The 22,918-nt window shown below is 37.0% G+C and overlaps 1 long non-coding RNA gene across 1 annotated transcript; it reads right to left on the reverse strand.

Annotated features, from left to right (window-relative positions):
- Positions 1 to 18,477: 18,477 nt before the first annotated feature.
- Positions 18,478 to 20,145, reverse strand: LOC116806257. The gene is made up of 3 exons (XR_004365594.2): positions 19,576 to 20,145; positions 19,232 to 19,499; positions 18,478 to 19,165 (listed from the first exon to the last, which is right to left on the reverse strand). It is a non-coding gene; the product is annotated as an uncharacterized LOC116806257 (long non-coding RNA).
- Positions 20,146 to 22,918: the final 2,773 nt, after the last annotated feature.

Below are 22,918 nucleotides of genomic sequence, written 5' to 3' on the forward strand. Positions count from 1 at the left end.
ATATTTTGATTTCCCCCACAAAAAGAAATAAAACAAATAAAGCTACTGTAACCAAGCCAGTAAATATAGTTCGAACAAAGACAACAATATCCTTGCCAACGTATAATTTTTTATTTTTATAAAAAAAAAGACCCGAACGGCTTTTCAATGAGAGCGTTTTTATGTGCGCATGCGTTAGCCCTGCATATGGAAATTAAAATACCAAACTCAAAGTAATACACAATTTCAATTCATTCAAGAATGTCGCACAACTTTATTTAATGGGAAAATCTTCTTTTGTCTGAGGAAGAGTAAATATTTTAAGACTACTCCTTTGAACGGCAGGCTATGTAGTGTAAAACGATAAACGGCTATGTAATGGAGTCACCAATCTTATAAGGTAGCTTACTGCTACCCTGCTTCAAGGATCAGCATATACATTTTCAGACCACACCCACACATGCCGCCCTCAGTAACTTCGGCTGTATACATCTAAAATGCGCATATTTTCCACAATTTGAAAGCTAGAGTCATCAAATTTTGAAAGTATGTAACTGGTAACTCCCCTAAGAGATCGACAATAAAATTGAATAGCCACGCCTACTCGCAAAACCGATATACCAGTTAAAAATTCACCAACTTTGAATTCACCAAATATTTGGACCGCGTCCATTCCCTCCCCCAAAAATAGTAAAAGCCTATATGTCATGCAATTTGAATTTTCAAACTTGGAAGGCAGATTACTAGGATTCTATTTTTAATTTTCTTTTCTCCGCCTATGACGTTCTCACTTGTTTTCTAAAAGAATTTTGAGAATGAATACTTAAGCTTTCGTCATCATCCATTAAAGCCAGCGCATGAAGTCCAATTGGTTGGTTGTGAATAGAGTGCTTTATACGAATGTGGCAAACCACATTCTATATCCAGCACTAAAATAACTATCCAGCATCACCGAAGCTGCCACGCATTATGTGTATTTTAGTTTTTTAATGCTTCACAATTAGACTCCAAAAGGGACTCTGTAAATAATATTATAACAAAAAATAAGTTTTAAGATGATATCAAACTCGCTCCCACCTGCCGAAATGAGCTACCACCAGCAGGGTGCCGTCCAGCTACTAGATATTTGACTCCTCTCGTACGGATAATATACGTTTTTTACGTATATTTTATATAGTCTAGTTGGCAAGCAAACCCAACTAAAATCTATCCAGAAGTTTTTTTTACTATCAGAGCTAGTCCTATGCTCCAGAAGATATGTCCAGGCGCCTCGTGTTGCTATCATAACAGGCATTTGCGTTTTCCAATACCAGGACGCTCTTGTGTAATTATCATGTCGTCTATGCATGGTCGTAATCGAAATTTTCGTTTGCCGACTGAGCGTGTTAGCTTATGTATGAATATTTTACCTATTATAATATGGTTATCAAATTAAATAACAAATTTCGCAATCTGAAAATCATTCCAAAAATTGCGAAGAAATCTATATTTTAGAGATTTGAAAAATCTAATTATTCTTTTAATTTGTATAAATAAATATAAATTTCTATATTATGTATTAAGCATTGCCAGTTTTTCAAGTTAGCAACGCAGTGCTTGGCGTTCTATCGCACCATGCTTCTTTATAAACTTGGTATGTAAATGAAATCTGCCCCGCCTTATTGATCATAAATTGAATTGAATTTAACACACTGTTCAGAATAACAGTGTATCAAATAAAAGAGGCGACGTAACATGATCATGAAGTGAAATCACCCATCCATGCACAGTTGTAACACAGAGTAATTTCGAGCAACGAAACCGAAAAAGATTTGGATTTTCTCAATATATTTTACTACTTCTCGTTTATAGCAAGTGACAACGTCGTAATCGGGCGTAACTGAATGAGATATACTCTGATACCATAAGTCATACCATCAGATAACAGGTGCCACAGAACAGAGTGGATGTAGCTACAAAATGCCGATATTTAAAGGAAATTCTTAGCAATCTACTATCCCAGTTTGTCTTTTTAATTGCGGTAGACATAGGTTTTTGTGATTTTTGGAGGCGGGAGTGGCCGTTGCCGAAAAATAAGTGTTGGTGGAGCTTCCAATCTTCCTTCAGATTTTGGTGGGCGTGGCTGGGTAATAGTCCTAGTCATCTTCTTTCCAGGTTTGGTAACTGTTGCTCTTAAGTTGCGGGAGTTGAGGTATAAGGTTTTATCGATTTACACAAACCAATGTATCCATTTGGGGAGGCGGAGTGTGCGTGGCTAACCAATTTTTAATCAAAATTTGATGACTCTTGCTTTCCAGTTGTGGAAGATTTACGCAGCTCAGATTTCTAGGGCCGAAGTTCCTTGGGGTGGCAGATGTGGGCTTGGTCTGAAAATGTGTATGCCGATCGCCCACGTTTGGTGACTGTATCTTAAAAAATTGTGGGACATATGCGTTTTTATCAATGTACACTTTTGGGAATATCGCATTTTGAGATTACGGACGCAGGAGTAGGCGTTATAATAAACATTTTTATCGATTCTTGAAGACGACTGCCAGAAACATACCTACCAGATTTGATGTCTTTAACTCAAGATATATCCGTTTCAGATTTTTAGTGGGGGGGGGATGTTGGTGTTGCATGTGCCTCTTAAGATTTAGGCTTTACCTAACTTATCGATTCCTAGCCACCTAGTGGACGTATGACCCCAATTTTGAAACTTTGTCTGACGCGAGCACACAACAGTAAATATTTCTAATTCCAAATCTCTATCTCTAAGTCTGTTGAAAAAGTTGCGTTCATACAGACGGACCCAATATACTCTGATGCCTTCGGTATTTAGAAACTCTTATTACAGGTGACGAAAGATATTTAAAATTATTGGTATGTGAAATTTCAATTTTGTCATCTATAAATGTGAGAAAAAATTTAAAAATTTTTGTTAAAAATTTAAAATAATTCCAATGTCTTTCACATATTATCCCTTTAAATCATGAATTATTGCTTCTATAATGTATATTAATTTGCAACGACTTCACTCCGACAATTGACCCGAATTACATTTTCTAAATTTAAGTTATAAGTTTGAAATATTATTACAATAATTTTTTTTAGGTTTTAAACAAAGTTAATTTATAATTTTCTTGTTTCGTGTTCTACTGAAAACTGAATATTCTACAGTTTTCTAACGACATTGCGTACTGCGAAATTGTTTGTCCAAAAAGCCGTTGGCGCAATGTGGCATGATCCCGTTGAGACCTAGCATTGTATGTATATATGGATGTGTGAAACAATGTTATCCTCTTTTAAATTTACACCATATATTTAACGGTCTGTGGTCACAAAATGGGTCAATATTAAACCACCCCAATTTGCAAAAGGTTACATCGCATTCTCAAAAAAAACTAATAAATTGAAAATCACGTGACAGCTTGCACACGGAAAGACATGGATAGATTGGTGTTGATATTTTCGCTCATATTTCCGTATGTCGTATCAACATATTTTAATATCTGATGCTTGCATTTAATCTTGCATTCGGCCGCTCTTGTTTAGTTGTTAACGATATCAGCTTTGTTATGGTTTGAATCCTTCTCACAACAAAAGTAAATTGACATGTTCGAATAGCGAGAGTTATGCGAATCGAAAGAATAACTGCACAAGCCGGCGGATCAGCGAACCCATTTATCGAGAGAGAGAGAGAGATATATATAAAGAGATCGCTGCACAATTGGAGAGCTGCAAACGATGGCAGCTGCAGCACTAACTGCACTTAACATAGTGAGTAGTAGGGAATTGGGGATTCTATGACAGGAAATGGCTTATTGCTTTTGATTTTTAATTGCTTCACTATTGGAGGTAATTTATTGCTTCTGGGTGGGGGAGCGATAGGTGTGTAACCTTTTTTTAGAAAAAGGTGTGGTTTTGTGTCACGTATGAGTCATTTATGATCGAAGGGTATAGATTTATGGCTGACCTTGTGGGTTGACATCAGGTGGAGGATCACTCAGCAGCACTTGTGTGTGCGTACGTGATTGTGTTTTTAAGGAGGATATTGTGTGCAAGGCGTGTAACCTGTAACCTGTGTGCTAGAATCAAGTGGAAGATCAGGTTGCAGCTGCCGCACTGTTGTGCATGTACATGATTTGATTTTTGAGGGTGGGTGCAATGATCATTGGAAAGCTAATGCTCGCATCTCTTTTGTCACTTTATTGCCAGTGTATAGAACTACTATTGATTATTTTTATTATTGATGTAAACTGTTGTTAAGTACGTACTTCGCACGTACGTTTGGTTCAAGGACAGAGCCACCTAAATTATTTCGATCATTTAACTTATGTGGCTAATACAAGCCATCAATCCAACCAACTCCATCATCACCAATCCCACCGCCAACTCCGCCAGCATCACCAACAATCCCATCACCACCACCAACACCAGTTCCATCATTAACTCCGTCACCACCAACAACAACATCAACTCCATTACCACCACCAACAAAATAAACTCCGTCGCTTCCAATATCAACTCTAATGGACCATCAACTCAATCCAGGGTCTGCACCGCATGCAATATACAAATTGCATTCTCAAAGTGGAGCGCGCATCTTCGTTCCAATTCCCACAAGATGCTCGTTTTTACGCCTATAAATAATCAGGGGAAACTAATTTCGAGCGGATTTAAGAATCGGATCTCGACATTCTCATTCGAGAATAAGCACACAAATTTAGTCGAATTAACAGAGTTTCTGAGTGAAGCAGCTCAAGAAATGCTTCCACTAATTCATAATGTATTTCTAACTCACACAGCCTGCAAAATGAATATTGAACTCTTTGCAGAGTATATAAAATTCGCTGATGATGAATTGCTGATGACAATTAAATCTAATCAGTCTAATATGAGTATCTTAACAGCATCTAGTGATCTTGGAGAGATAATCAAAGATTATTCATCAATAATTTGTGTGAAAATGGATGAATTCCAAGAGAAGAACAGTGGTTGGACATTGTCTCAAATCTTAAGACTGGAGATAAACATTAATAAATATACTCAACTTAAAGTTTAAAGCTTTATTGAAACACCAAAAGTGTTGAGGAACAAGAAAGCGATTATTAATGTTAAAAATGCTGATGCATTTTGTTTGAAATGGGCATTAATATCAACCCTTAAAGCACCAGCAAATAACCCGTTACCAATAAAGTTGATGCGATTGAGAGTGAATTAATAAAAATTGATGAAGCACTCACGTTCAATTTTTCAAATTTGGATTTCTTACTGCCATTGGACCAAATAAAAGTTTTTGAAGCTCAAAACCAAAACATTAGCATCAATGTTTTTGGTTTTGATGTGCAGTCAAATGCAGTCAACGGACCATTGTATGTGACGCAGATGGAGAAGAAAAACCACATAAGCCTTATGTTGCTGGAGAGTGAGGAGCGCAGACATTTTGTGTGGATAAAAAATTTATCAAGGTAATATTTAAATAAATACTCTTTTTCAAAAAACAATAATTTTTAAAACATATATATTTGTTTTATATACTTCCAGACTCGTTGTACATTTCACTATCAAAATATATTCATATTGCATCCCATGACAAATAGAGATTAGATTCTTAGATACATTCCGCTTCATGGCAAGAAGTCTAGATACCCTTAGTAGGTATCTAGATATAGCCAGTTTCAATAACGTTAAGCATTTTTCCCATAAGATGATGAATTTCATCTAATACGTAGGAAGGGGATCTTTCCCTATGAGTATATTGACTCAAAGAGCAGATCAGATGAGTCAGCTCTTCCCCCCATAGATAAATTCTTTAACAGTTTAACAAATACAGAATGTTCACTCGAGGACTATTCCCATGCACACAAAGTCTGGTCAGTTTTTGGATGTCAAAGTCTTAAAGATTACATGGAATTGTATCTTAAGACTGATGTTCTTTTACTGTCGGATGTGTTCCGTGTTTCGTGCAATTTGCAAACAAATTTATTCATTAGATCCCGCCCACTATTATATTACACCCGGTCTCTCATGGAATGCAATGTTAAAGACCACAAAAATATAACTGGAATTATTAGCTGATATAAATATGTATAGGTTCATCCAAAGATTGGTTCAGTGCTATAAGCGCTATTCGAAAGCCAACCATATGTACATGGAGAATTATGATAGCACTAAGCCTTCAGAATTCCTGATGTATTTAAATCCTAATAATTTATATGGTTGAGCAATGTCTCAGCATCTCCCATATTCTGGCTTTAGATGGATGACACAGACTCATCTATATATTCCATTGAGACTAAAGATTTATATAAAGATATTGCGGAGGATGTAGAAATGAAATGACTTTCCGGAAGAGCTATCAAAAAAATATGTGATCAGAATATGAAAGTGAAAATGTTAAGAATGATGAATGATGAAATCAGTGGGAAAGGAATGTTGGAGTTTGTAGGTCTTAGAGCCAAAACTGTTTTCATTGTCTCTTGAGGGGGGTGGGTGCGTAAAAAAGTCAAAAGCAGTAAAAAAGTCTGCGTTAGATAAGTTAACTATAAATAGCTATAAACAATATCTATTTGAGAAAAAGACATTTTGTGATACCATGTTGATGTTTAGATCAAAGATTCACAATTTGTATACGCATAAAATAAGAACAACAACTTTAAGTTCAAGAGATGATAAGAGAAAAATAAAAGAATGGGATAAGTACATATGGCTGGGGGCATTATAGAATTAATTCATAGTAGTAAGAAAAAAATAGATAAATAAATAATAAATTAATTAGTTAATAAAAAAATAAAATGTAAGTAAAACTATGAAGAAAAAAAATGTAAGTAAAATTAAATAAATAAATTAATAGATGAATATTTAAAAGCAAAAACAAGTACATGTGTCAATTTAATTTTAATTTAGAAAGTTGAAAATGTAGGGTGTTGATATGAGAAAAAAAGAAGAAATACCGAATATATATAAATATATGTATATATATATATTTTAAAATGTGTGTGTGTGTTTGTTTGTGTATCTGTTTGTGCCTGTATTTAGAAAAGCAGTGTACCTGTCTAAAAAGAAGACAAACACAATATTTTTGATTGTAAGTGTGTGCTTGTGTATCTGTGTGTGTCTATTTAAAATGCAATGTACCTAGATAAAAAAGAAGAAGAAGATAAACAAATGATTTTAGGTTGTACATATGTGCATTTTTATTTGAATTTATGAAGCTGAAAATAAAGTGTATATGTATGTATGTATGTGTGGAATATGATACAATAAATAATAACACAAAGAAATATGTATTTCGTAATGTTTTTTTATTTAAATGTGAACTAAAGATGAAATACAATTTAATTTGACTTAGTAATAAGATAATTTGTATTTATTATTAATATTATTAAAAATTATGAATAAAGTTTAAAAATTCTGGTACATTTTCTTGCTCATCTTCAGCATAAAAAAATGTTCTTATCTCCCTTTCCTCAGCAATGGTCTGCTCGGCAAGAAGCTCAGCGAAGGTGGGCTCCATTGTTTGCCCCTCCTCGGTTATATCGATGATGGTTTCCGGGTCCGGGTCAATTTTTCGATGGACTCAGTTCTGATGTGAATTAAGGATTCACTTCGTTAGCTGCTTCTCTAGTTGGAATCGGCCAGCTGCCCCAAATGAAAATTCATCGAATTCTCATCGTCATCCATAAAGTTGAGCAGCTCTTGAATGTTCCTCGACATCTTTTTGAATGAGATACTTCTATTAAAGACGCTCTTTTATATCCTAAATTCCCTACACTGAGTACCGAAAACCTTAATGCACTTGTCCGAAAGGTTTAAAAGAAATTACTGACAGGTTCATCACAAATCAATACTTTTTATGAAATTTTAATATAATAATAGTACGCACACGTACGTCTTTAAGTCTTTTTTTTATAGAACATTATATCATTTGAGAACCCAAGTCATTTAACTAGAACTCTATCATTTCGACGCCTTATTATCTTTTCAATCAAGTAAGTGCTTGAAAATCTTGTTTTCATTAACTCTTCATTATAGAAACCTCCTTTCAGAACTGCACCTTGATAGTCTTCCAGTATGCATGTACTCGTATTTTGTATTTGATTTATTTTAAAAATTTCAGTTGTCCAGTTCGGTATATACCTATTTTCAAATGTATGTTTATGCTTGCTAATATTCACATAATCTGCAACATGAAATTTACTGCCATTGAAGATTTTTATATGATTGTAGGCAGTATTCAATAAATTGTTCTCATTTAACGAATTTACATCAACAGGTCTCATTTGAATTGTTCTATGATGTTTTCGATTGTACTCATTTATCAATTGTTTATAAATTGTAATCCAATAATATGTTCCATTTTAACTAAACTCTCTCCACATCACCTCCTTAAGCGTTATACTAAAGCGCTCAACAATTGACACCTTAAGACCACTAATAGTTGAGTAATGATTGATGTTATGTTTTCTACACAAACTCTTACAGTCTGTATTAAAAAATTCTTTTCCATCATCGGTCTGTAAATTCTTTGGAATTCGATTCTCCATAAGTATTCCCGAGAATGCGCGTTCAACTTCTTTCGCAGATTTTGTTTTCAATGCTTGTCCCCCTGCATATTTTGAAAACGTATCTATAACTGTCAATAGAAATTTATATCCTTTACTCGATGATGAGTAATGCTTGCCAATGATCATCCATTCCCTTCATAATAACTCTTCGGCGTATAAAATTTTTCGAAGCTGGTGCATGTAATGCCTCTATTAAATTCCTCCTACTCATGATTCTCTTTTTAATTATTTTTCTTCATATTTAGCTTTCCCTTAATTATTTTTTATTATAACTTGGGGTTTATATTTATTCAGAGCTTTGTATTTAATACAGAATATATGTCCGCTTCATACGACTTATACCACGCGATTCAAGCGACCAAAAGCGACTGACTCTTACTTCATGAAAGTAGCTTAAGCAAAGCATCGAAGAAGGACTTGATCATAAGGAACTTACAATTACCGTTGCTCGCAGGCAACAACAGACTAAGACTACAAAACGGAAATGCAAGACAAGCTGCGGTGTACATAGGCAAATACAGTTGTTTCCAACACTCCTTCTCAACGCAGTTTGCCTACTTCTCAATGAAGTACTTATGACCGACAGTAACGCTGCCCGTTTCTCCTTCACGATCAATTTCCATTCCTAGGAAATGCTTCAATTGCCCGCCATCGACTACGTCGAACTCCTGTGATATGCGCTCCTTCACGCAGTTCAGATCTTCCTTGCTTGTGCTGGCCACAATAAGATCGTCGACATATACGACTATCACATTCAGTTTGCTGGCTTCACGACGTATGTACAAACATGGCTCGCTAGGGCAGGGAGTGAAACCAATTCTGATTAGCACGGCGTTTAGTTTCTCGTTCCACTCACGACCGCTCTGTTTAAGGCCGTACAGCGACTTCTTGAGTTTCAGGACTTGGTTAGCAAATCCATCTGGTTGTCGCATATAAACCACATCTCGCAGTTCACTGCTGAGATAAGTAGAAGACACGTCAATCTGATGCATATACATACCATTTCCTACCGCTAGAGCAATCAGTAATCTGACTGTCGAATATCTGGCCATAGGGGAGAACGTCTCATTGTAATTTACGCCATATTGTTGGGCGCATTCTTTGGCCACTAGTCGAGACTTCAAGCGTACTACTTTGCCATGCTCGTTACGCTTCACTGAAAATACCCATTTACAGCCAATTGCCTTCTCTTCCATCGGTAGATCAATCAACTCCCAAGTTTTGTTTTCTTGTAGACTGACTATCTCCTTCTGCATCGATACGCTCCATTCACTGGCATGATCAGAACTCAAGGCTGCATTGACGCTAGCAGGTGCAGCTACGTCATAACATTGTCATAACATTTAAAATGTTGTACTGCTTTCAAGGGCGTCCTGGCTGCCCGGTGCGTACTTTCTTTGGCCTCCCAGGACCTCTTTTGCCCGGTGCCTCGCATGACTCGATTTCCTCGTCGTCACCAATGTCTCCATCTGTAGATATCTGTATTTGGCACCTCGTCATCTCGTTCGGAATTCTCGAGGTCCTCAGTTTGATCGCCACTATGAAGACTTACAGGCTCATCTTCGACATTCTTCATGATCAGTGTAACATCATTATTACACAACGAGATTCTGTCCTTTATGCTGTCATCTGTCATTTCACCTTCAAGAAATATCACATCTCTTGCTTCGATTACTTTTCGTGAATCGGGATTATACAATCGGTATGCCTTAGCTGTTGCAGAGTAACCAACTAGTACTCTCACCTCACCTTTTGGTAGGAATTTCTTATTGAACTTCTTGTTAAGTACGATACCCTTTGTACCGAAAACTTTTAGGTGACTTACAGACGGTTTTTTGCCTGACCATGACTTATATGGCGTCATATCCTCCAGCGTAGATGTCTCTGAGCGATTTCGCAGATAAGCCGCCGTATTTATGGCTTCTGCTCAGAAATCCGCCTTGAGACCAGCATGCACAATCATGCTTCGTGCTATTTCTACCAGCGTACGATTCGCGCGCTCCGCTACACCATTTTGTTGGGGTGTATACAGTAAGCTGCCTCTTGATGCCGTTGCTAACTAAATATTTTTCGAAATCGCCGCACAAATATTCACGACTGTTGTCGCTTCTGAGACATTTTATCTTGCGTCCAGTTTGTTTTTCTGCAAACGCCTTATATTCTTTGAGCTTCTCAAAGATTTAATCGCGAGTTTTCATAAAACACACATGCATGTGCGAAAATACCGCGCACCACCTACAGAACATTTTCTCATTGGGCCACAAATGTCTGTGTGTATCAAGTTTAGTGTGCCTTCGGCGCGGGTCTCAGATTTCTTTGGAAATCTCTTTACACTTATTTTGCACTTCGCGCATGTTTCACATACGTGTACGTGTTCTTGTAAGTCCGAACACTGCCTGGCCTTCAAGCCGTGCACTACATTTTTCTTAATCATTTTATTCAGACTGACAAAATTTAAATGACCAAGCCGCTTGTGCCACTTCAGTATGTCTGTTAAATTAGCTTGCGCACTGAAACACTTTTGCTCATCTGTGTTGAACAAATATAAGTCTTGCTGCTCCTTAGCAACTAAGATCACATCGCCTCTACGATTTTCAATGCGCGCACTCTTTTGCCCAAATTTAACACTGAATCCCTTTTGGACTACTTTCGGTACTGACACCAAGTTGCATTGAAGGTCTTTCACATACATATAATGTATCGGTCAAATCAATAGTGTTATTTTTCCACTTTATGCGTGCTTTTCCACGCCCAAATGCCTGTATGCAGCCGGCCTGTGTTGCCTTTTTCTGCTGCGCACTTATACGATTCACTTTTCCGTTACTTTCGTCTGTAACTCTGTCTGTCCGTCTGCTCTACGCCGTTCACCGTCTTCGAGTAACTTGATTTTTATCACGCTTAGCGATGGCAACGTGTCACGAGTTTCCATGGCGATCACGAAATTATCGTATCCATCCGACAAACTCGACAACAACAATATAGACAAACACTCTTCGACCATTATTAAGCCGATCAAACCTAGGTATGAAGCCCGCAGATGCACAAGGCAGCGCATGCTATTATTTCAAATTATTGTGAAATAAACATAAGGAGGGTCACTCAAACAGAGTGCACTGTAAAAAGGGAGAGAACCAAACACACGAAGAAGGTACCAGCACGTGGCAAACGTACGTGCGAAGTACTTACTTAACAACAGTTTACAGGTGTGAGGTCTCGTATGAGTTCTATGCATTGACAAAAAAGTGACAAAAGAGAAGCGAGCATTACCTTTCCACTGATCATTGCACCCACCCTCAATAATCAAATCATGTACATGCACAACAGTGCGCCAGCTGCTAGCTGATCTTCCACTTGATTCTAACACATAGGTTACAGGTTACACGCCTCGCACACAATATCCTCCTTAAAACCACAATCACAATCGTTTATTTTCTTCCAATTCTTTCTTTGGATTTTTAGCACTATTAATACTCTTTGCAAAGCTGCACCACCAGAGGCAAGTCCACCTAATGCTATGTTATATGGGTAAAAGCGGCAAGAATCCACCAACTTTCGGAACACTAATAACTCGAGGGATTATTACTTCAATTTTCTTTCGCCCAAAAGTCTTGTTTATTGCTTTTTTTACGATTTTTATCGCAGATTGAATATCATAAGCCTTCTCCTTCTTCAATGCTCTGGTAGCCACTCTTACGGCATGCATGCATTTTTTCTTTTTCTCACATGACTTTTTATATTCTCTTTGTTTGAGTCCAATACCAAATTTTTTCTTTGCTTTCATTATGTTGGTTACAAAATAAGCAGCGGCTTACTTCAACCAAAATGGGAATACTTGAAAACACTCGTGAACCCAATAAAAGGGATGGGATATTTTACATTTTCAGAAATATTATCATTATATATAATGATTTTTGATGATGTTGCTTTCACAAGCATAAAATCACACACAAAATAATATTCGTGCATACTTCTGTATGGGACGACATAATAACATTGATGCGTTTTATTTATGTCAAACGTATACACGCATCCCTAAACATCTTATTCGTGATAATGCAAATCTAATAATAATGTTCAAGCAGGATGAACTAAACATGAAACATGTGTATCAAGATCATGTAGGCATAGATATGAAATTTGATGAATTTAAGAATATTTGTCAATTTTGTTGGAAGGAAAAATAAGGTTTTGTACTTATAAGTAAAGATGATCCTCTAGAAAATGGACGCTATAGACAAGGATTCGCTGACTTTATTAGGCTTGTATGCTATCCTCCATTATCAAACACTTTGAGTTATACTGCAGAAGAAAGAAGGTCGTTAAGGACAACGCTTACAACAGAGAACAAATTGTTTTTAAGGTCATTGGGTTTAAGAATTAGAGAACAATGACTAATTTATTAACTGTTCGAAAGAAACCCTATTCGGATGAGAGTATAATCAAAAAAGAATATCATAGCTACTCTCCTTATCTACAATCATTTAAGAGTAATGATGAAGTTAGAATCACAATCCAGAATCAGGACTTATATGTGCTACCGAGCGAGAGTTTTATTAATATTGAGGGCTTGATATCTTTGGCTAATAATGCGTCTACTGGAGGTGGTAAACTGAAAAACAATTGCACGAGTTACCTTTTTGATGAGATTCGATACGAGTTGAATGGAATTGAAATTGATCGAACTAGATTTGTTGGCACTTCAACAACCTTAAAAAACTATATTTCTTTGAATAAACCTGAAAGTCGAATGCTTGAGAATTCTGGTTGATTTAATGGAAACGAAAAACAAGTGAGAAATTATGGATATTTTAATTTTTCTATTCCTATAAAATACCTGCTTGGATTTTGTGAAGACTATAACAAAGTCTTATTAAATTGTAAACATGAACTAATACTACTCATAACTAAAAACATGGATGATGTATATTATAGTAAAATTGGAAGTATTGAGTATAAGTTAAATATATTTAATATTACATAGAAAGTACCACATATTACTCTCAATGATGAGAAGAAATTACTAATGTTAAATATAACAAAAAATGGAGGCTCACTACCACTAGCATTCCGCAGTTGGGATAGTTATCTCAATCCAACACTAGCAGAAGGCACTCATCATGTGTGGAATGTAAAACTTGCAGCCAATAGAGAACGCTATAAAAGCCTCTATAGTGGATAATAAATTGATTCAAAATCAATTGCGAAACTTGAAAGTGTACTTGAACTCTGAAACATATCCCTATGATGATATGAATATAAATTTTAAATTTTAATCGTGAACGATTTGCAACTTTGTATGATATGTATGCAAATTTCCAAGCAAGTTACTATATGAAGCAGTCTGAACCGTTGTTAACACCTAAGGAATTTAAGGAAAAATCACCGATTGTTGTTATAGATCTAACACATCAACCATGATATTCATTACCTTATAAGACGACCATTTGATTTTCTTAGACTAACGAAGAGGGCTCGTAAAACTGCAATATGGTTAACTAGAAATCAGAACAATCTCTGTTGGAATGTTGGTAATGATAGCTTTTTAGAAGTCAGAAACTATCTTCGTGAGCTTCTAAAGGATATGAGAGTAATCACAAAGGAATATACAAAGAAAAAGTTTCTTGAAAAGTTTCTAAAGACGTGTGTAATCAACATTGAAGACTTTGGATGTCCACGATTAGATGCGATGAAATTAAATGTTTTCTCCGATTGTGGGTCCCATCTAAATAAAGGAGTATGTGCCCTAACAAACGCACGAGTTGTATTAGATTTTATTATAATCTGTAATTTAAATGTGATTTTAGCCCATTGGCTAAATTGAACAAAGCAAACTCGATATATAGAATTTTATAAATTTTATAGTTTGTTTATATTTAGGAACATAATGGTTCAATCAAATTTTAATTTCCATATATTTCAAAATAAGAGTTTTCTAAGATTACAAATAGTTTAAATAAATTGTTTAGAGCACATTGGTTTGTTATTTTCTTATGTATTCTACAATTTGTGAAAAAGTTTTGAAAGTGTCTTAATTTTTGATCTAGTTCTAAGTCAACTATTTTTGTAGTTAAATATTTACTTAAAAACTGTTTCTTTGCTCACCCTCGTACAATAACTGTAGCGAAACTATTTAATGGACTTAATATATCACCAAGGCTTAAATAAGAAATGTCGCCATCACACCAATCCAATCCATCGACATACTGTTTAGTTGTTTTTAGGGTTTTTCTTGTTATTTCATCCAGCTCTTTTATATCATAAGGAGGCTTGAAGTGAAAGAAATTCGGAAGGATTGATCCGGCTTGCATGAAGGCCAATTCTTTTACAAAAATTTGTCTATCGTTTCCAAATATATACTGAAAGTAAAGAAGAACACACGAGCTCCTGTCTATCTTAATCATTTTGCGTCTAATGTGTATAATGTACTGGGAAGCATGTGCAAGACTCTTCACCTTAAATAGCGTTCACAATTCAATTCCCAAGTTAGTTTGAGACAACTTTTCAATCGATATGGACACACTTCAGCTAAGAAAATCCAGAAATTCAAGAAAAATTCAAGATCACGAAATCATTTTTGGTTTCGAGTATTTTGTTAATCTACAACTAAAATTAAAGTGTGGCTTTTCAACAACGAGACGATTTACACCAATGGTTTGGATGCAGCAGCATAAACGTAATTTCATTGGATTTGGAAAAGAGGAATGGATTCAATTACTGACGTTTAAGGAATATATCCAGTTAAGGCTTGAGCAGTTTGAGTTCTTGATGCCTGATGGACTAATTGATAATCCCAAGATTGAGAGCATAAAGTGTCATTTTAAGATTAGAAAATCCGATAAGCAATGCATATTAATTTTATATCAATACGGAAATAAAATTGAATTTGATAGTGAATCATGGAGAGCCTTCATAAGATTAGGGATATTTTCCACGTCATTTTTATGTTGGAACACACTGCTTAAAAATCAAATTTGTAATATATATAATAATTATATTATCCCAAAATGTTCAAAGATGGGGAAATATGATGTACAACTTTTAGATTTAAATGTGTCTTATGGACATGAAGCAGAAATTGATTTAACACGCTTATGCTTTGAAATTTCAAGAAAAATGGGAAAAGAAATAAAAAAAGATGTAAACCAGTATAGACAAGTATTACAAAAGAAAGTTCCACAAGTATAGACACTTTATAAATAAAGTAAAATAATTCTTCAGTTGCATTTCTGCTTTTGGAGAATCGCGGACAGCGATAATACAACTTTTGCCTTGTCAAAATTATAAGGAATGTGCCGCAATTGCCGTGTAATATTATTAAGTCCCAATTCCCCTCTTAGAGCACTTTGTATTAAAGTCCAAGTCAACCCCACACCAGCGAAACGTGTGTTAGCGCAGTCGCTTCAAGTGTGGTGGTGGAAAACCGCCAATTCAAAGATCATTGGAATTAAATTTGGCGCCCTCCCCTCACCGTGCCATCTCTGGGCCTTCTTAATTGGGACACAATTGTCATTGGGAGTACGCGCGCCCATCGGCAACACTTGCTGTGAAAGTTCGGCTGCGTTAGCGCAAAGCCTTGGGCCGAAGTTTCAGTGCATCGCAACCCGCCGCTGCGCTCTCAATTTTTTTTCTGTGGGTAATTCGGTTCTAATTTTTTTTGTGTGCCCAAAAAACTAAACTAATTTCGACATTCAAATTACGTATAAGTGCTTGTCCCTCAAACATTCTGCAGACGCAGAAGTTATCGCAATTCAAATCGCTGCAGCATAAGCGCTGTTTGAAGTGAGTTTTGCGGTTGTTGTTGTGACAGCAAAATCTTTTACTGTAAAAAATTTATCCATTATTTTTATTATTATTTATTAAGCCTTTGCCTAAAATACACACATACACACACCACCCCATACATACAAGCATCGATGGAAAGCTTTCATACGTTGTGCATATGGAAGTGTAAAATTCTTTATCTGTTACTTGTGCTTTTCGTAAGCTGAGCTTATCTGACATGCTGTACCGATAAAGCTTTCTGCACGTGTGATCACCTCCACACGTAGGCGAAAGAAGATAGTATGTCAGATGAGCGCAAGCTTAATTTGATTTAACTGATTGTTTAACTATTATTCTTGCCCACAAACCAGAGAGAAAAATAGATTTAAAAAAATATAATAATATCTAATACAAAAAATAAAAATAATAATAAAACAATAATAAATAAGTGCAAAAAAACCGTTTTACCAGTAACTATGTTCTGTACCTCTACAGCACATCCAACAACCACTTAAACATTCTTTTAAGCGTGTGCAGCGCGAACAGCTGTTTTATTGCCAGCTTCGCACACTGACCTGCGAAGTACAGTGGCTGCAATGATGGTTCGCCCACTTGTACTGTTCTTTTTTTACAAACAAATTTTTGTCTTTAATTTAAATAATTAAAATTCAATTCTTAATAGTTTTTTTCTTGATGTTTTTTTGTTTTATTAATTTATATAATTAATAATTCTAGATCAATTAATTTCTATAAATTAGATTTTGTCATTAATTCAATAAATTATTATTTTTTAATTGAAATAATATAATAATTAAGTAAAGTCCTAAAAAATAATGTTTTCCCTACTGAGACTCAGCAACAACCCACCCACCCCGAAAGAGCTATGGTCCAAAGGATTCCGCCCGCCTTGTCCCTCAGTAGAAATAAACGTTCTCCAGATAAGAAAAAAAAAAATGTTTTTCATAAGCGCACGGTTCCAGCGAGGTCTTGTTGCGGTCAAACTGTCAAGGTTATTGCAAGAAAGAAGTCGTGTACTTTGCAAATCGACAGTGAATAAAACATAAAAAAATATTATTGAAAAAGTGCGGTAGAGAATAAAAGGTATGTTACAGCAATTGGTGAAAGAAAAAAATTTGATCGAACCAATTCCAACCGTTATAGGCCATTCCCGGGGAAAGGACCAGACCTGCCATCAGTTCGAGCCAGCTGCACGCCTTAATAATTTACACCGCGGGAATAATTTAACCCGACAAAGTTGCAATTAGTCGGCCCTATTTCATTGAATCGACTTCGGAAGCGTCGCTAGTCAGCGGGACCGAAGTGCGGAACTGTGTTTAACCCAACAGGGCAACTTTATCCCACGGATCCCGATTCAGCGCATATTCGCTATTGTCCAGGAGACAATAAATAGTTTGAAATCAAATAATTCCGAGTTATTATCAGCTAGTGCCAGATGATCTTAAAAGTTAATCCATGAAAATGTGAATGATCAGTCAGCTACGTTGCGCACGCGCCTACTTACAAACACACGTAATTTTTGAGCTAAGTGCTTATCAGCTTTTGTGTTTTGTATAAGCAAGGATAAACAGATCATAAAACTTAAGCAGACCATAAAATTTGAACAGATTATAAAGTTTGAGCAGATCATAAATCTTCTGATAAATTCAACATAGTCAACAAGCTCAACTCGTAATTGGCGAAATGCACCAAATTACTTTGAGTGTATCACGTAATCGCTAATAGTAAGAAATATAATTGTTGGAGTTTTTTATTATTATTAATATGGTCATTGTCGTATAATTTGATAAATATGTCATTGTAAGAAGAAGTAGTTGATGCATGGATAGTTAACAATACACTGTCTGATATTAAATCAAACGGATAGTCAAATCTTCATCTCTGCGTCGACAAACATTGAGCCCAACGATCACATCGACTTCAAAAAAAAAAAAAAAAAAAAAAAAAAAAACGTAGGGTGAGTAAAGAACTAGCTATAATTTAGGTACATAAACAATTAGATATGTACGACCTACTTAGTAAATAAGGGAAACAATATACATATATATATATATATAAAAAAAGGACACAGCCAAAAACGCTATGTAACGTCCATTACCTAAAAACTTATTTCAATATATATATAAGCCTTAAATATAAGTAATGCATTCTAAAGTTGACTTTGAGTGTGAAGCCATATAGAAATGCTGAGAAAATAACGAAGCTTAAATTGAATAATGATAATAAGTAAAAAAAAAAGAAGAAGAAGAATCTATATGTCATATGATGAAAGAATGTCTAATTATGAATTAACAAACAAAACAAAAAAAAGAAAGAAAATGTACTCATAGATTATAGTTCGATTATATAATAGAAAATAGAATTAAGAGTAATGTTCACAACCTACCGAATTAAGTTAAGGAAGAATATGTGAATTTGAAAGCAATTTAAATGAGGTGCTGAGGAGTAGTATTCGTCTGTCGCGTATCCATGTTAAGTTTTTACAGAATGTGGTAGGATTTTAAGAGTCCGTCCAAGGGATAATGTAACAAAATTGATATCATTATCATGGTAGGGTGGGTAGAGAAGAGGGACAACTACCATCTATGTTCCCTCCAACAGGACTAGTGTCTCAGTATAGTTATAGGAAGTGTCGGCGTCTCCAATAATTGATAATTAAATTTCAGTAACTCAAGTTGTTACTTGTTTTGTAAACGCGCACTAATTAAATGTGGCAGAGTACATCCGTATTGATTGAGTGAGAAAGAACCCCGACAATCCGGCGAGCCAGGACGAGCATAGCGAGAGTGCGCATATCGAGCTCAACAACACACCGGTCGCTTAAATTGGCAGTTCCATCAGCCAATAATTAGTAAATACTACATAAGTTACCCGATAGAAAATATCTTATTCAAAAAGAAACAATACCCTGGTAGTCTACAAACCTTAATACCCAAATACGGAAAACAGTCGCTTTATACACGTGGAGGAAATCGGTTGGGCTCAAATGGGGTATGTCCGCAAATTTTGTTCGATGGGTGTACACATCTATTGTCAGACAAATACTTCTTTATGGTGTAGAGGCTTTGCCTGAAAAAGCAAACCACCCAAAATCAAATCAACAAAGTTCAGCGCATGGCTGAATTGCGCATCTCTGGGGCTCTTCGAACCACACCAAGTGGGGCAATAAACGCTGTCCTGGACATTCCATGTCTGGAAAAACAAGGAATGGAAAATGAAACTGAGAATATCCTTAGTCTGGATTACTAAAAAAATGCCATGTATCTACCTTAGAAAGGAATTAAAATCATCCCTTCGAAAACAGACTACTGCGTGCCAGTATACAACTAGAAACACCCTTCAGTATATAGTTTTGGTAACAAGTTGTCGCAAATCTCTGCATGATATGGCTAAGCAGCATGTTATTAGCCTGATATGGGTCACCAGGCCATTGAAAGCAACTGTAAAGCTAATGAACTACCTGGGAAAGGAACTCCATTACTCCTCCTCACGGATAAGGAACCAGGCATCGGCGGTACCTATAAGCTCAATATCAGGAAGAAAGTACACGCAAGTCAAATGATAAATGGCGAAATGCCAACTGCGGTCGCACAGAACACCAAACATGGCCCAATATCAACACAAAATACTGTAGAGAGCTGTGTAATCTCAGTTACACGAACTGCTCTGCAGTAATCCGTGCTACAACAGGACACTGGGTAGTCGGCATCCATGCCAATAGACTCGAGGTGCCGTATGACTTCTGCAGAAGCTGTAAAGAAGAGGAAGAAATAGAATCTCCAGAACACTTCTTCGCAGCGGTAGGACAAATGCTGACTCATATCCCTGAGGATTCCAAATTAAAAGAAATATTCGAATTTTCTTCTTAAAAATAATTTGTATACTAATTGAAATTAATAAACATAATAAAATTATAAAATAATAAATCATAAGCTATATAAAAACAAATAATTTAATCTGAAAAAGGATATACAAAATATATATGTAGATAAATATTAAAATCTGAAAAGAAAATAAAAGGGTATCTGAAAGCAAAAAAAATATAATAAACAAAAGAAAATATATTAAGCCTGAAAAGAAATGATATCTGGGAAAGAAATATATATAACATAGAAACATAAAATAAGAGCCCCAAAGGCGGCCTCAAACGGCTAAAAACCACTGCGTGCCTGATCGCGGAAAAAAAAAGTGCGAAAGAGAAATTTGCTCAACACGCGACGAGAGCAAGAGAGACGGCATGCAAAGAACACGCGAATTGCCATGACCTACACTAAAGCAGACGCGTAATTGTACTAAGACGTCGACAGTCGTTCGAAAACTCTTAGTCACACGCTTGCGCACCAAAAACTGCAACAACAAAACTATCACTTAGCGACGCGCTTGCACTCATAAAAAAGGAACCGTTGGTTAATCACATTAGTGCACATGCGTGCTCATGTGTGCGCACAAAAGGACACCGTTGGTTAACCACTCACACCAGTACACATGCGTGTGCACTTGCAAAAAAATGATGAGAGACGACACTTCGGGTATCCCTAACACGTACACAAAGGACACTCGCGATCGGCACACACACACACGCCCCAAAAGGGATATAAGGGGCTTAAGCAGCCACTCGCTCGGCCTATTTGGAAATTTCACTGACAACAAAAAAGTTTTAAGAAAATATGGAGAATTTGAATGATAGCGGTAGCGGATCAGTGCAGGGTCATCGTCGCGCATCGGCCTCAAATCCTCGGTCAAGAGCCAGCGACGAAGCTGAAGTCTTGAGGGAATCAGGAGCAGATGCAAAGGCACGCACGGTGGCCAGGCGTCGGTTGTTACGCTCACCGGGCGACTCGTACGCATAGTGCGGCCGTCACGACATGTGGCGCGCCCATCTGCTCAGCGATTGGTGCAGCGAGAGCGGCAAAACCATCGCCCCTCCTCCGCGACTCCAGCGAGGATCAAATGGAGGAGCCAGCGAGTCATGCGTACGCGGAGCACTGAATTGCCCGGCGTGCATCGAGGAGAGAGAAGATATGCAGTCGTCGAGGCTGCGAAAGAGACGCTATCCGAGCGAACTAGACGACGTGATCTTGGAGGGGATACTGTGGCAGTATCCGGAGCTGACACACGCTCGGAATCCGCTGATGAAGGCGGGGCCAATAGACGCTCACCGGAGTCGCCAGCAGTGTCACCGGATGATGAGGACACCATGCCGTTTGAGCTGTCATCTTGTCCAGTGACGAGGACGATGATCGCGGGACACGAGACGACAGCGGAGGAGCCTAGGTACAGGAAAAAGAGCAGCAGCAGCAAAATCTCATGATGATGGCCAGCCGCAATCGGAATAACGCCGCTGGCCACTGGTAGCACACCGTCACAGTGGTGTGCGAGTGGCACGAGGACGTCAAGCTGTCACCATCTTGGCAACTGGATGAGAAGAGGCCGCCAAACTGCCTTTGAAGCCCGAAGCCGAAAGCGGGTGGTAGGAGTTGCTACCGACGGCTTGGCCACGCGGCATTCTAGAGGGCGCAGTAACACGCCGTCGCAGCTCCAATATCGTATAGTAGGATGGACGCCGCTTCAGGGTGAAAGCATGCGGACGGGCATACGTGTTTTTATATCCATATAGAAAAAAGAAACAAAACAGCACTTATTACATGTAATAAACAAAAGTCAAAGAAAAAGAAATATGATGATACTTACCTAGTCATTGGGAATGGCCTTGCGGCATAGCTGCAGATTTAAAACAAAGAGATATCAATATGGGAACAAGGAACAGCAAAAACAAGAAAACTATTGCTTTTATCCATTTTTAGCAAACATAAAATGAAAGAGAAACAAAACAGAAAATAGTGATGGAAATTGTCGCGATCGGTGGCCAACCGATGGCTTATCGATTGTACACGCGATATATCGATCGGTGGCAAACCGATATTTAGCATTCGATCGCTGATGAGCCGATTGTTGGTGATACCCACACTTACTGCACAACATCACTGCAATGAGTCGTTCGACGTCATGCTCAGGAACGTAACGGCCATTGGATAGCGCGGACTCAAAGAAAACGAACGCGGCAAAGGCTAATATTTGAAAGTAGAAGTCTTCCCCTGACGAAAAATAGAGTGTGAAGAGCCATATAACCATTTAAATATGGATATATATTTAGTACACATAATAAATACACATATATACGAACGTTTGCATATATGCATATATGTATATATGTATAAATGTATAAAAAAAACATAAGAAAATACTCGTATGTTTCCAAATATGTTATATGCGCTCCTCACAGTAACTGTCTATTAGGCCGAAATTCGGCCCTGATGCAGTTGCGGCAAACTCGCTCTCTTTCGCTTTCTCCCTTTCTAACGCAAGTAGTCAGCCATTTGAGCGTGTCTGACACACTTGTCCATCAGGACATGTGCCGTTAGTGTGTGAGGATTATTGTGGATACAATATTGCTGTCCATACTCACATTAGCGGTAGATAACGGCTGGCGCCAGCAACTAACAGTGGAAAATTACCAAAAGATCACACCACCTTAGTACAGTCTCGTCAAAAGCTGATTAATGAAGGGTGTAAAAGGAGCATTGCAGCACGAGATAGAGAGTCTGTGCGAA

The sequence above is a fragment of the Drosophila grimshawi genome, unplaced genomic scaffold (assembly GCF_018153295.1).
Source record: "Drosophila grimshawi isolate 15287-2541.00 unplaced genomic scaffold, ASM1815329v1 contig_78, whole genome shotgun sequence".
Taxonomy (NCBI): domain Eukaryota; kingdom Metazoa; phylum Arthropoda; class Insecta; order Diptera; family Drosophilidae; genus Drosophila; species Drosophila grimshawi.